Source organism: Hypanus sabinus, chromosome 2 (genome assembly GCF_030144855.1).
Source record: "Hypanus sabinus isolate sHypSab1 chromosome 2, sHypSab1.hap1, whole genome shotgun sequence".
Lineage (NCBI taxonomy): Eukaryota > Metazoa > Chordata > Chondrichthyes > Myliobatiformes > Dasyatidae > Hypanus > Hypanus sabinus.
In genome coordinates, this window is record NC_082707.1 from 173596671 (window position 1) to 173608780 (window position 12110).

Genomic DNA, 12110 nt, shown 5'->3' on the forward strand with positions numbered 1-12110 from the left:
CCCCGCCCACCCTCTGACATCACCCTCGCGTCACGGGACCAGCGATCCCTTGAAGTTCGCACCGTGACAATGGGATGATTGGATTTTAAGAATAATTTGAAAAACAGCTTGACATGTTCACCTCTTGAAATTGCACGCATTAAAACAACACCAGAAAATGCAGCGTGCAAGGTCATTTCTAGAATACAAGCGTAGAGGAGAAATAAATAATTGTTACTCCGGATCCGATGCAGTACAAGTCAAGTCGTCACTTTTTATTGTCATTTCGATCATAAGTGCTGGTAAAGTACATAGTAAAAACAAGACAAGGTTTTTCGGGACCATGGTGTTACATGACACCATGTAATTGAGTAAAAACTCAATTAGATAAAGAATACAAGAATAAAAACACGATGAATATACAGTAAATACTTGAGATAGCTAAATACATAGATTGATTGTATGTCCATAAAGTGATGCTCTTCACAGGAGTGTCTGTACATAAGGTGACTGAAAAGAAATAATAAAATAGCGGCGATTGGGGGTGTGGAGGCGTAGGTTAGTCGATGGAGGTTTTGATCAGTCTTACTGCTTGGGGAAAGTAACTGTTTTTGAGTATGGTGGCCTAGCTGTATGCTACGTAGTCCCCTCCCTGATGGGAGTGGGGCAAAAAGTCCATGAACAACGGTTTTGTCCAGCCTTCCTGTCCACTACAGTGTAGTTCCCATACCATGCAGTAATGCAATATGTTAGGATGGCCTCTACTGTGCATTGTAGGACGCAAGTACGGATGTGCATAATCCAGCTCACTTCAGCCCCTTCAGAATTTAGAGGCGTCGAGAAAAAACAGACAGGACAGAAATGCCTGTCTCAATCTCAATTTCCAAAGGGGCTAAGAAATGATTCATAAAGCAAGTCTTATTTTGCTGTTTTGCAATGTTCTAGTATGTATTTATATATGAATGTGTCAGTTAAAAAGAATGAATACTTAATGGCTGTAAAACACTTTTGGGGTATACTAAAAGGATGAGAGGACATTGTATGCCCGAAACACTCAGGATACAGTATTCATTTGGAACAGGAGTCCACCGAGTATGGACCAGGCACTGGTAAATGGGATCATTGCAGAGAGTCTCTTGTTGGGTCCTTAATAGATGTGGTGGTCTATGGGACCTGTTTCTGTGCTGTGTACTCTAACTTTTGACCTGCTTGATGTTCAAGAATAGCGCACGGATGTAAGAATGACTTGGTAGCTTTCACTGTGCCCGTTAGCCAAAAGATATGATAGTTTTCTTCTTGCACTCATCAACAAAAGTATGTTGAAAAATACTGCCTGCATTCCACTGGCACAAAGGGGGAGTTGGGGTTAGCATGGATCATGGCAGAAGAGGGGCCTGCTGCCTTACTCCTGAGGTTTTGCTGGCGCTGGGTAGCCCAGGGTGAGGGTACCATCTTTCACCAATAGGTCTCAGGGCAGCACATAAGCTGGCAAAGTGTGTACAGGCCATTGCTGGTGACTGGCATCATCCATGTCGTGTTGGTAGCAACAACCTGGCACTCAGTGTCAGTAAGATGAAAGAGCTGATTGCGGACTTCAGGAAGGGTAAGATGAAGGAACACATACCAATCCTCAGAGGGATCAGAAGTGGAGAGAGTGAACAGTTTCAAGTTCTTGGGTATGAAGAGCTCTCAGAATCTAACCTGGACCCAACATATCAATGTGGTTATAAAGAATGCAAGACAATGACTATATTTCATGAGGAGTTTGATGAGATTTGGTATGTCAACAAATACACTCAAAAACTTCTATGGTTGTACTGTGGAGAGCATTCTGACAGGTTGCACCACTGTCTGGTATGGAGGGGAGGAGCTACTGCTCAGGACTGAAAGATGCAGAGGGTTGTAAATTTATTCAGCTCCATCTTGAGTACTAGTGTACAAAGTACCCAGGGCAACTTCAGGGAGTGTTGTCTCAGAAAGGCAGCGTCCATTATTAAGGACCTCCAGCACCCAGGGCATGCCCTTTTCTCACTGTTACCATCAGGTAGGAGGTACAGAAGCCTGAAGGCACACACTCAGCGATTCAGGAACAGCTTCTTTCCCTTTGCCATCCAATTCCGAAATGGACATTGAATCCTTGAACACTACCTCGCCTTTTTAAAATATATTATTTGTTTTTTGCACGATTTTTAATCTATTCAATATATGTATATGGTAATTTATTTATTCTTCTTCTAGATTATGTATTGCTTTGAAATGCTGCTGCTACGTTAAGAAAATTTCATGATGCATGCCAGTGATAATAAACCTGATTCTGATATCTTACCTGAACTCCCTTTCATCACCAAGTGAAGCTGCGGTTTTTCTTGGTTTGGACTTTTCCTCATGTTTTCTCCATGGCAACAGATTCAATAGACAGTGACCACCAATGAGCTTGTAACCACTGAGAAACAGGAACAAGGATCCGGCTGAAATAAACATTTAAGAAAGCTGTTCTCTTGCTAGAGTGATGACAGCAGGTTGGAGAGATATAAGCAAACTCTAGCAGTTGACCTTTGCGAGGAAAATGAAGTATCCCTGAAGAGCAAAATTACAGTTGATGTGTGGGTAGCCGCAAAGCAGAGAAGTACAGCCACACATGAGAAATGGAAGGCGATATTGTTGCTGTTGTTGGGGTTGGAGTCATATTAGACTACCAGTGAATCTATTAATGTTCTAAAAAAAATTAACATCAAGATTAATTAAGAACCTTGAAAAGACTGTTTAACATAGTATGAGTAGAATTAGACAGTGAATAAATGGGTGGATGAAAGACAGTGGCACAATTGTGTAACTTCCAGGTTGGGCATTGCTTACTGGCAGATAGGAAAATTAAGATGAAATTATTTTGTAGACCAGACTTAATGCACAGGGGAGCAGGCAGGACAGCACCTATGGTAGAGATGGTACTAAAAAATTAGACATTGTAGCTGACAGCATTGGTAAAGTAATGTGATGGTAAATAAGAAGGTGATCCCATGCTCACACTTTGAGAAGTCCAATTACCTGGCTGTACTTTTACTCTCGGTAGAGACAGAGACTGCAGCACCAGTAGTGAGGATCCAGAAGGTCTGGTCAGGAGAGGTGGAGGAGCACTTACAGGTCTGATTTGAGTCGGTGGACTGGACAATATTCATGGATTCCTATTTAGATCTGGATGAATGCGCCACAATTGTCACCAACTTCATTAAGATCTGCAGAGTTGAGTGTGTGCACCTTTGGGTACGTACTGAACATACCCAAACCAAAAACAGAGGATGAATCAGGAGATTCATAGGCTGCTAAGGACTAGATCTATGTCATTCTATGTCTATGTGATCCAGAACTTTACACGCAGAGGTATAACCTACGGAAGGCTATTTTGAGAGTGAAGAAGGGATTGCAGGCCATTACTTCCTATGAGGAGAAAACCTATCGTGAATGGCTGTGATGTTTCACTCCTGGATGAGCTTTTATGCATGCTTTCAAAAGAAAGAGTAGAACTCTACATGTATAGATCCCTGCAATCTGTCTTCGAGGCCGACGTCAAAGCAGCTTTTATGAAGGTGAACCCTCGCCAGGCATCAGGCCCTGACAGTGCACCTGGTAGGGCATTGAAAACCTGTGCCAACAACTGCTGGAATGTTGGAGGCGGCTTCATTCTCTCACTGCTGCAGTCAGAGGTTCCCACATGCTTCAAAAGGGCGACAGTCAACGCTGGAAGAGCAGGGTGAGTTGCCTCAAAGACTATCACACAATTGCGCTCATATCTACTACGATGAAGTGCTCTGAGAGGATGGTCATGGCCAAACTCAACTCTCAAGCTAGGACCTGGACCTGGTGCAATTTGTCCATCATCACAATAGGTCTACAGCGGATGCAATCTCAGTGACTCTCCATTTGGCCTTGGATTACCTGGACAACAGCAATACCCATGTCAAGATGCTGTTTAATGATTACATCTCAGGTTCAACACCATCACACCGTCAGTACTAATCAACAAGCTCCAAAACCTGTGCCTTTGTACCTCCCTCTGCAATAGGAACCTTGACCTCCTTACCAAGAGGTCAGTGCAGATCAGAAATAACATTTCCTCCTTGTTGAAAATCAACAGTGATGCACTTGAAGGAGGTGTGCTTAGCCCACTGCTCTACATTCATGACTGTGTGGCTGGAGACTGAATTATTATTGGCATAATTTCAGGTAGTGACAAGAAGGTTTACAAGAGTGAAATAGATTAGCTGTTTGAATGATGTTACAATGACTGTTTGTGAACTTCAGAAGTCCTCATCAAGGACCAGCAGTGGAAAGGGTGAGCAGTTTCAAGTTCCTGAGTGTCAACGTCTCTAAAGATCTGGCCTAGGCTCAATATATTGATGCAATCACAAAGAAGGCACAACAGTGGCTATTATTTCATTAGAAGTTTGAGGAGACACCAAAGACTCTTGCAAATTTCTATAGATGTACCATGGAGAGAATTCTATCTGATTGCATCACTGTCTGGTATGAAGTGGTCACTGCATAGGGTTGGAAAAAGCTGCAAACTCAGCCAACTCCATCATGGGCACTGGCTACCCCAGCAGCAAGGCCATCTTCATGGAGCAATGCCTCAAAAAGGCAACATCTGTCATTAAGATGCCCATCACCAAGGACGCACCCTCTTCTCATTGCAATTATCAAGGAGGAGGTATGGGAGCCTAAAGACACACAGTCAACATTTTAGGAACAGCCTCTTCACCACTGTCATCAGATTTCTGAATAGACAATGTACATTACCTCAATTTTTTTGCTCTCTTTTTCACTGTATTTATAATATACATATATATTTCTTACTGTATTTTATAGTTTGTTATGTATTGCAATGTACTGCTGCCACCAAACCACTTTTTAAACAATGTATTTCAGTGATATTAAATCCAATTCTGATACTGATATTCTTGGAGGTGGTTTGCAAAGAGTGAGTAATATTAACAAAGAATACATTTTTAGAAACAAAATACTGAGAGTATGTGAGAATCACATCTCCATAGAGTCACAGTTAGCATTGTGGGGTGGTGTCTTGTGCCAAGTGCTGAGCATGTCTGTTTTGCCACTGATCACCAGTGAAGTTGGTATTGCATCATAACAGCAATGAAATGCAATGCCAAAAGATCCATCTAAAGAACCATCTGCAAAGGTCACCGTGAGATCAGGAGTTCTCCTATAAAGGGAAGTAACAAGCTACATGGAAAATTTGAATGGGGGAATATGATCTAAAGAAAATTAATAACTGAGCCCACTTTGATTGGTTTGAGTCAAAGTAATGGAAATATTCACAAGCCTTGAGGGCAAGCAATTCAGAGGAACCTGAACAGCAGGAGAAAGCCACTTTCCAGAAGTTCCAGAAACTTCTGCGCCATTAATAGAGTCTGGTATAGATAATATTAATGGAAACAATAAGACTCCAGCATTTCTGCAGAAGAACTTGGCATCTACAGTGGAAGTACTGAATCATCAAATCAAGTAGTTGGCTGATTTAAGAGAGATCTGCAATACAATGTGGAGGCAGTTCAGAAACTCTGAAGGACGTAACAACAAGAATGGACAGTAATATAAGCTCAGTAAATGTGGCCAGAGTTTGACTGACTCAGAATAGTTGCAGCTAAATTCAAAGCCCCGGAGACAATACAGAGAGTCTGAAGAGGTGACTTTAGTCTCAAAAGGGGCAGCAGGAAAATTGAATTCAGTACCTTGTGTACCTTCAGTGGGAGTCACTGCCAGATGGTGTGAAATCAGAAGGACCAAACCAAGGTGCCTTAGGAAGCAATAAATTGCAACTAGGATTCTGATATTTGAGGACATGTCACTCAGGGACTTGGGCTATATATATTTTTTCTTTTGTGTGACTGTAAATATGCAATGCAATATCTTGAATGTGCTGTGTGCCTTGTGCTGTTTATGTTTTGCACAATGGTCCCAGAGGAATGCAGTTTTGTTTGGCTGTATTCATGTATGGTTTAATGATAATTAAAACTTGAATTTGTGCTATTAAATAATATTTAATCAGAATTACTGCAGGAATTTATGTCATTAGCTCCTATGCAGTTTTACATGAATAATATAGCATATAAAAGCGGTGTCAAGAAAATAGGGCCGCCTCGGTAGTGTAGCAGTTAACACAACACTGTCGCAGCTTGGGGCATTAGAGTTCAGAGTTCCATTCCGATGTCATCTGTAAGAAGCATGTGGGTTTCCTCCCACTTCTAGAGACATACCAGTTAGTAGGTTAATTGGTCATTATAAATTGTCCTGTGACTATGCTCAGGTTAGGTGGGTTGTTGGGTGTTGCAGCTCATTGGGCTGGAAGGGCTTGTTCTGTGCCGTGGCTCAGGAAAAAATAAAATTGAACAATCATGGACATGGATATTAAAAATAATTCGACATTGAAACTGCAGATAATGGAAATCAGAAATAAAAATGCACTTTACGAGCCTCCTGATGAACTGCTAAATCTATATAGAACATAGAAATCTACAGCACATTACAGGCCCTTCAGCCCACAATGTTGTGCCGACCATGTAACCTACTCTAGAAGCTGTCTAGAATTTCCCTACCGCCTAGCCCTCTATTTTTCTGAGCTCTATGTACCCAAGATTCTTTTAAAAGACCCTATTGTATCCACCTCTACCACTGTCGCTGGCAGTGCATTCCATGCACCCACCACTCTGTGTTGAAAAACCTACCTCTGACATCCCCCCTGCCCCTACTTCCAAGCACCTCATGTTAGCCTTTTCAGTCCTGGGGAAAAGCCTCTGGCTATCCACACACCATCTTAAACACCTCTATCATGTCACCTCTCATCCTCCAACGCTCCAAGGAGAAAAGGCCGAGTTCACTCAACCTAATCTCATAAGGTGTGTTCTCCAATCCAGTCAACATCCTTGTAAAACTTCTCTGCACTCTGTCTATAGAATCTACATCCTTCCTGTAGTGAGGTGACCACAGCTGAACACAGTACTCCAAGTGGGGTCTAACTAAAGTCTTACTTAGCTGTATCATTACCTCACAGCTCTTGAACTCAATCCCATGCATCAGCTTTGAGTGTCTATGGACATGGACCCTAAGATCTCTCTGATCATCCTGTTATGTGTGCTGAACAAACCAGATGGAAATAGGGTCCAGAGCTGACCCCCCAGGAACTATGCTGCTAATGAGAGAGATGAAGAACAGAGGTAGAGGCATCTGCTACAGATAAGAGTGTGAGAGCTGGATGATTTAGTATTACGGCTTCTTCAATGATGAAAAGGTAAACAATCTTTTGCTACAAGGACACTTCTTTGCTCATTAACATTCTTGCTGAGACAGCAGGGAGTGGCCTAGTTTGATGGACATAGAGTTGACAGATGGCTGATACCCCATCAGTGGGGATAAAAGACGAGTCTGTGGGAATACCCACAGACACGCCAGTGGACACTGAAAGAGTGTTATGCACCCACAGGAAGGTGGGGGCTTGGAGGATCGGTTCAGGGGAATCGGTCTGGAGCACGATGGATGAAGACAGACCGATGGGGACTTGTGTGTGTGTCCACCCTTGCCTGGGTGACGAGTCCATCACTGAAGAACAGTCTAACCTGGAACGGAAGGGTCATAACTGGTGACCCCAACGGTACAGATGACGGAAGGTTTGCCTGCTGCAGCTGCTCATCTCTTGCTCGTTCTCGCTCTCTCTCTCTCCAACATTGCAACACAACAACAACTACCTCAACACGAACTGAACTCTATATTCTCTTATGACAATTCACTTACCCCTAGACTTTGATACAGCTTGGTTTTGATTCTTATTCCTACACTTCTGTATTTATCATTGCTGACCTGTTTTATATGTATATTTGCATTTTTGATACTGTATGGCTTGGTTTACTAATAAGCACCTTTACAGTACCACCAGACTCCAACGTATCATTCCATTTCTGCTGCTCTGCTAACCCAGTTATGGGGTTACGTAACAATCCAAACTGCCAAGCGTCTTACCATGAATATTATATTCTGTCTTCAAATTTGACCTACCAAAATTAACCATTTCACATTTACCTGAGTTGAACTCCATCTGCCACTTCTCAGCCCAGTTCTGCATCCTAACGATGTCCCGCTGTAACCTCTGACAACCCTACAGACTATCCCCAACATCCCTAACTTTTGTGTCATCAGCAAACTTACTAACCCACCCATCTACTTCCTCATCTAGGTCATCTAAATTTAAAAGTATCAATCAAAATACATATTTCAAGTGTTAATAACCAATAAAATCAATGCATTAAAGATCAATAATAATTGAGAATGAGTAAACAAACTATCCAATAGCTAGTAAATACCACCTGGCTTTTGTTAGCATCCTAAACTAGTTTGGACATGCCTGATGACCTTGGTTCCTAGGCTTGAACAGCATAGCCATGCGAGCCAGGTTCGCAAGATTCAAGTTTTGCTGGATAGCCACTTTCAGCTAAGTAACTGTACAATGACTACAAACTATGTCTGTCAACACATTATCTTAACACTTGCCTTGCTGCAACTTGCACACTTTTATCCAGCAAAGGACAATATTAGCCTTGGCAAAGACTTAATATCATAGAGCAGCAGGAGGACTGTTGGACTGTAATGGAGGTGGTTGATCTTCGGGCCATCATTCCACAGAATGATTTTGGGCAAGAGATTAAAACAAATATCACAATTAACATGAGTGAGTCTCCCATTACCCACTATAAAATGGAGCTGCCACAATCTCCCAGGAGGAAGTGAGGTCTGTTAAAGGGTCCACAAGGTGTAAGATAGGACACAGTGTAATTCCTGCCCAATCTTTCTGACCTTGTCAGCTTCCAATTGAACGTTTATGACCAAATCACTGTTGTTTTCTGATGTATGAGAGATATATGTGCAATACTCCTGGCCAATGATAGTACAAATATCACCTTTTTCAGCCAATCAATTTTCAAGTAGGAATTGTCATCATTTCAGCTATAATGTCTTTAATGGCTCAGCTTGTGACATGTAATGCTGTCATTTCATTAGTTAATTTCTCCATTGCCAGGGCCATATTGATGCTCTCAGGAGTTAGTCCAACAGGTCCCTATAATGGGGACACAATTATCCTGAAATGCTCAGATTCTGTAAAAGTCCTTTGATGGCAGCCTCGGTGCAGTTGGATATAGGGAGAGTGATAGCAGCTGGTACCTATGTGGGATCACGTAGGCCAGATAACAACATCATCTCCACAATTTTGGTTGTGGCCAAAGATCTTTCTTCTAAACTCTAGCAAGTACAGGTCCAGATGCTACTCATACCTTAACCCTTTCATTCCTAGAATCATTCTCCTGAACCTTCTCCAATTCCAGCAGATCCTTTCTTAATGGGCCCAAAAGTACTCACAATACTCCAAGTGTGGTCTGTCCAATGCCTCATAAAACCTCAGCATTATATCCTTGCTTTTATATTCTAGACCTCTCGAAATTAATGCTAACATTGTATTTGCTTTCCTTAACAACTTAACCTGCAAGTTAACATTTAGGGAATCCAACATGAGGACTCTCAATTCTCTTTGCACCTCTGAATTTTTTCCCTGCTTAGAAAACAGTCTATGCCTTTATTCTTCCTACGAAAGAGCAAGACCATGGGCTTACCTACACTTTATTCTATGACTTCTTTGCCTTTTATTTATTTGTCCCCACTGATTGACTTTCCTCCATCACTTCATGATTTATCTGAACTGTTTCCATCTCATTTTCATTTGCTTTCTTCAGTTAATGAGGTCATTAATCCTGACTGTGAAGTCCGCACAGGAGTGATGAGGGCCAGTGACACGTCCCCCCAAACCAGGTCATCAAGGACTGGAGGTCTGTGAGGTTGGCAAAGCTGAAGGTTGAAATTCAGAACTTGGTGAGTTCAGAGATAGAAAGTCTGAAAGGTCAAAAGCTGAAGTCAGCAAGTCCAGAAGTAGAAAGCCTGGAAAGTCACAGACTGAACAAAGTTGAGTAGTTGGCAAGCCCAGGCTAGAGACTGGAGGTTAGAAGCACAAAGTCTGCAAGTTTGGGAACCTGGGCTAGATACTGAAGATTGGAGAGCTGATGTTTGTGCATTTGAGTCTGGGGCCCCGGGGCACCTGACATGAGGTTGAAGATCTCTGTGTGTGATGGGGTAGAAGATAGGCAAGGGGATAGTTCGGCTATTGTTTTGTTTAATTGTTGCTGCTGCTTGTGTTGTTCTATGTTGTGTTGAACATTGAGGGCATGATTTTTGGTACAAGAATATATGGCACACGAACGCTGCCCTCAGCAAACTCTCAGTTTTGTTGGTTGTTATTGCAAGTAACACATTTCACACAGTTTTGATGTATACTGAGTGCCCTAATGAGCTGGCCACTGAGTGTACGTTCATGGTCTTCTGCTGCTGTTGCGCATCCACTTCAAGGTTCAATGTGCACTCTGAGATACTTTTTGCACACCACTGTTGAAATGTGTGGTTATTTGCATTATTGTCACCTTCCTGTCAGCTTGAACCAGTCTGGCCATTCTCTGCTGCTCTCTCATTAACAAAGCATTTTCATCCATAGAACTGCCGTTCATTGGATATTTTTGTTTCTCACATCATTCTCTGTAAGCTCCAGATATTGCTGTGTGTGAAAATCCCAGGTGATCAGCAGTTTCCAAGATTCTCAAACCACCTGTTTGGCATTAACAATTATTCCACCGTCAAAGTCACTTAGATCATATTTCTTCCATATTCTGATGTTTGGTTCAAACAACTGGATCTCTTGACCATATCTGCATGCTTTATATACAGTTGCTGGCTCGTGAGTGGCTGGTTAGGTATTTATATTTACAAGGCATACAGGTGTACCTAATAAAGTGGCCACTGTGTATGTGATAAATAAATTTGTATCATTCTGCCTTTATGTACGCTGCTCTTTAATGTAAGTATGAGGTCGCTTCATAATTAAGCAAAACACATATAATTCATAGTGATTACTTAAGCTGTAAACAGTAATGATCAAATAATTCAGTCCTTGTCACCAAGTTTCTTATTGCCACTGGTTTCCTGGACTGGTAGCCAGAAAGCCCAGGTAGCCCAGCTGGCTTATCATGGACTCGGGTTGGTCTTCCACTAACCTTCAAAGCAGTATGCATGGTTAGCAGTACTTGAACCTGACCTTCCCAAAGGAGTTCAAAGAAATTCTTTCAGTGGTAGGACCTCAGTAGTACCCAGACTCCTGGCTGATAGGTGTGACACTTGGCAGCCATCATGACTTATGGGCCTCAAGTACCTGTTGAGGAAAACCTTTAAGAGTTTGTGTCAGTGCCACACAATGCTGCACCATACTTTCACTTATAGTATTGATGTTCATCTGTTAACCGAAGGTGGAGGAGTGCTTGGTTAGTGCATGGGAGATCCCAATACTATCACGTATGCATTGCCTTGAGAGCCACTGGAAGTGCCTTTAATCACTTCAGTTTCCTCACACAATTTAGCTCATCTATTTCTCAACTGCTCCAGTAAATTGTGGGTGGTACAGACAAGTAAATTGATGCTTTACACAGTAGGGCCTTTATCAACTCTTGTAAAGTGTGGAACATTATCACATTCTCAGCAATCACAAACCTAGGAATAAATTCTCATAATAAAAGTTTAGTAAGTCACAACATCCATTCTATGAGCTGGATATGCCTCTAGTCACTGAAAAAACAAACACTATAACAAGTACATTGTTATAATCCATACATTTAGATGCACAAGTAGATCTCAGGGTGAAGGCCCAGCAGCAGCAAATACCAGTGGTGTTTTTCAGGGATTATGTTTCTGGCAAATAAATCATTTGCTGCAACTTTTTCTGCTATGGTCAGGAATCCTAGCACATGTCACTTATCCTCAATAATATCAGTCCTTGATATTCTTGCACATAGTATTTTAATCCTTAAAGCCTTTGCAGTCTGTGATGTATCATGCTGTAATTGGACTACTTATCAATCACATTTGGAAAAAGCTGGCAGCCTGAGTACACTGTGGTACCACATGCAATTCTCCATATTGAATTATATCTGTCATCTGTTTTACTATTCCAACAGCCAGTCTTACTGAACATTACA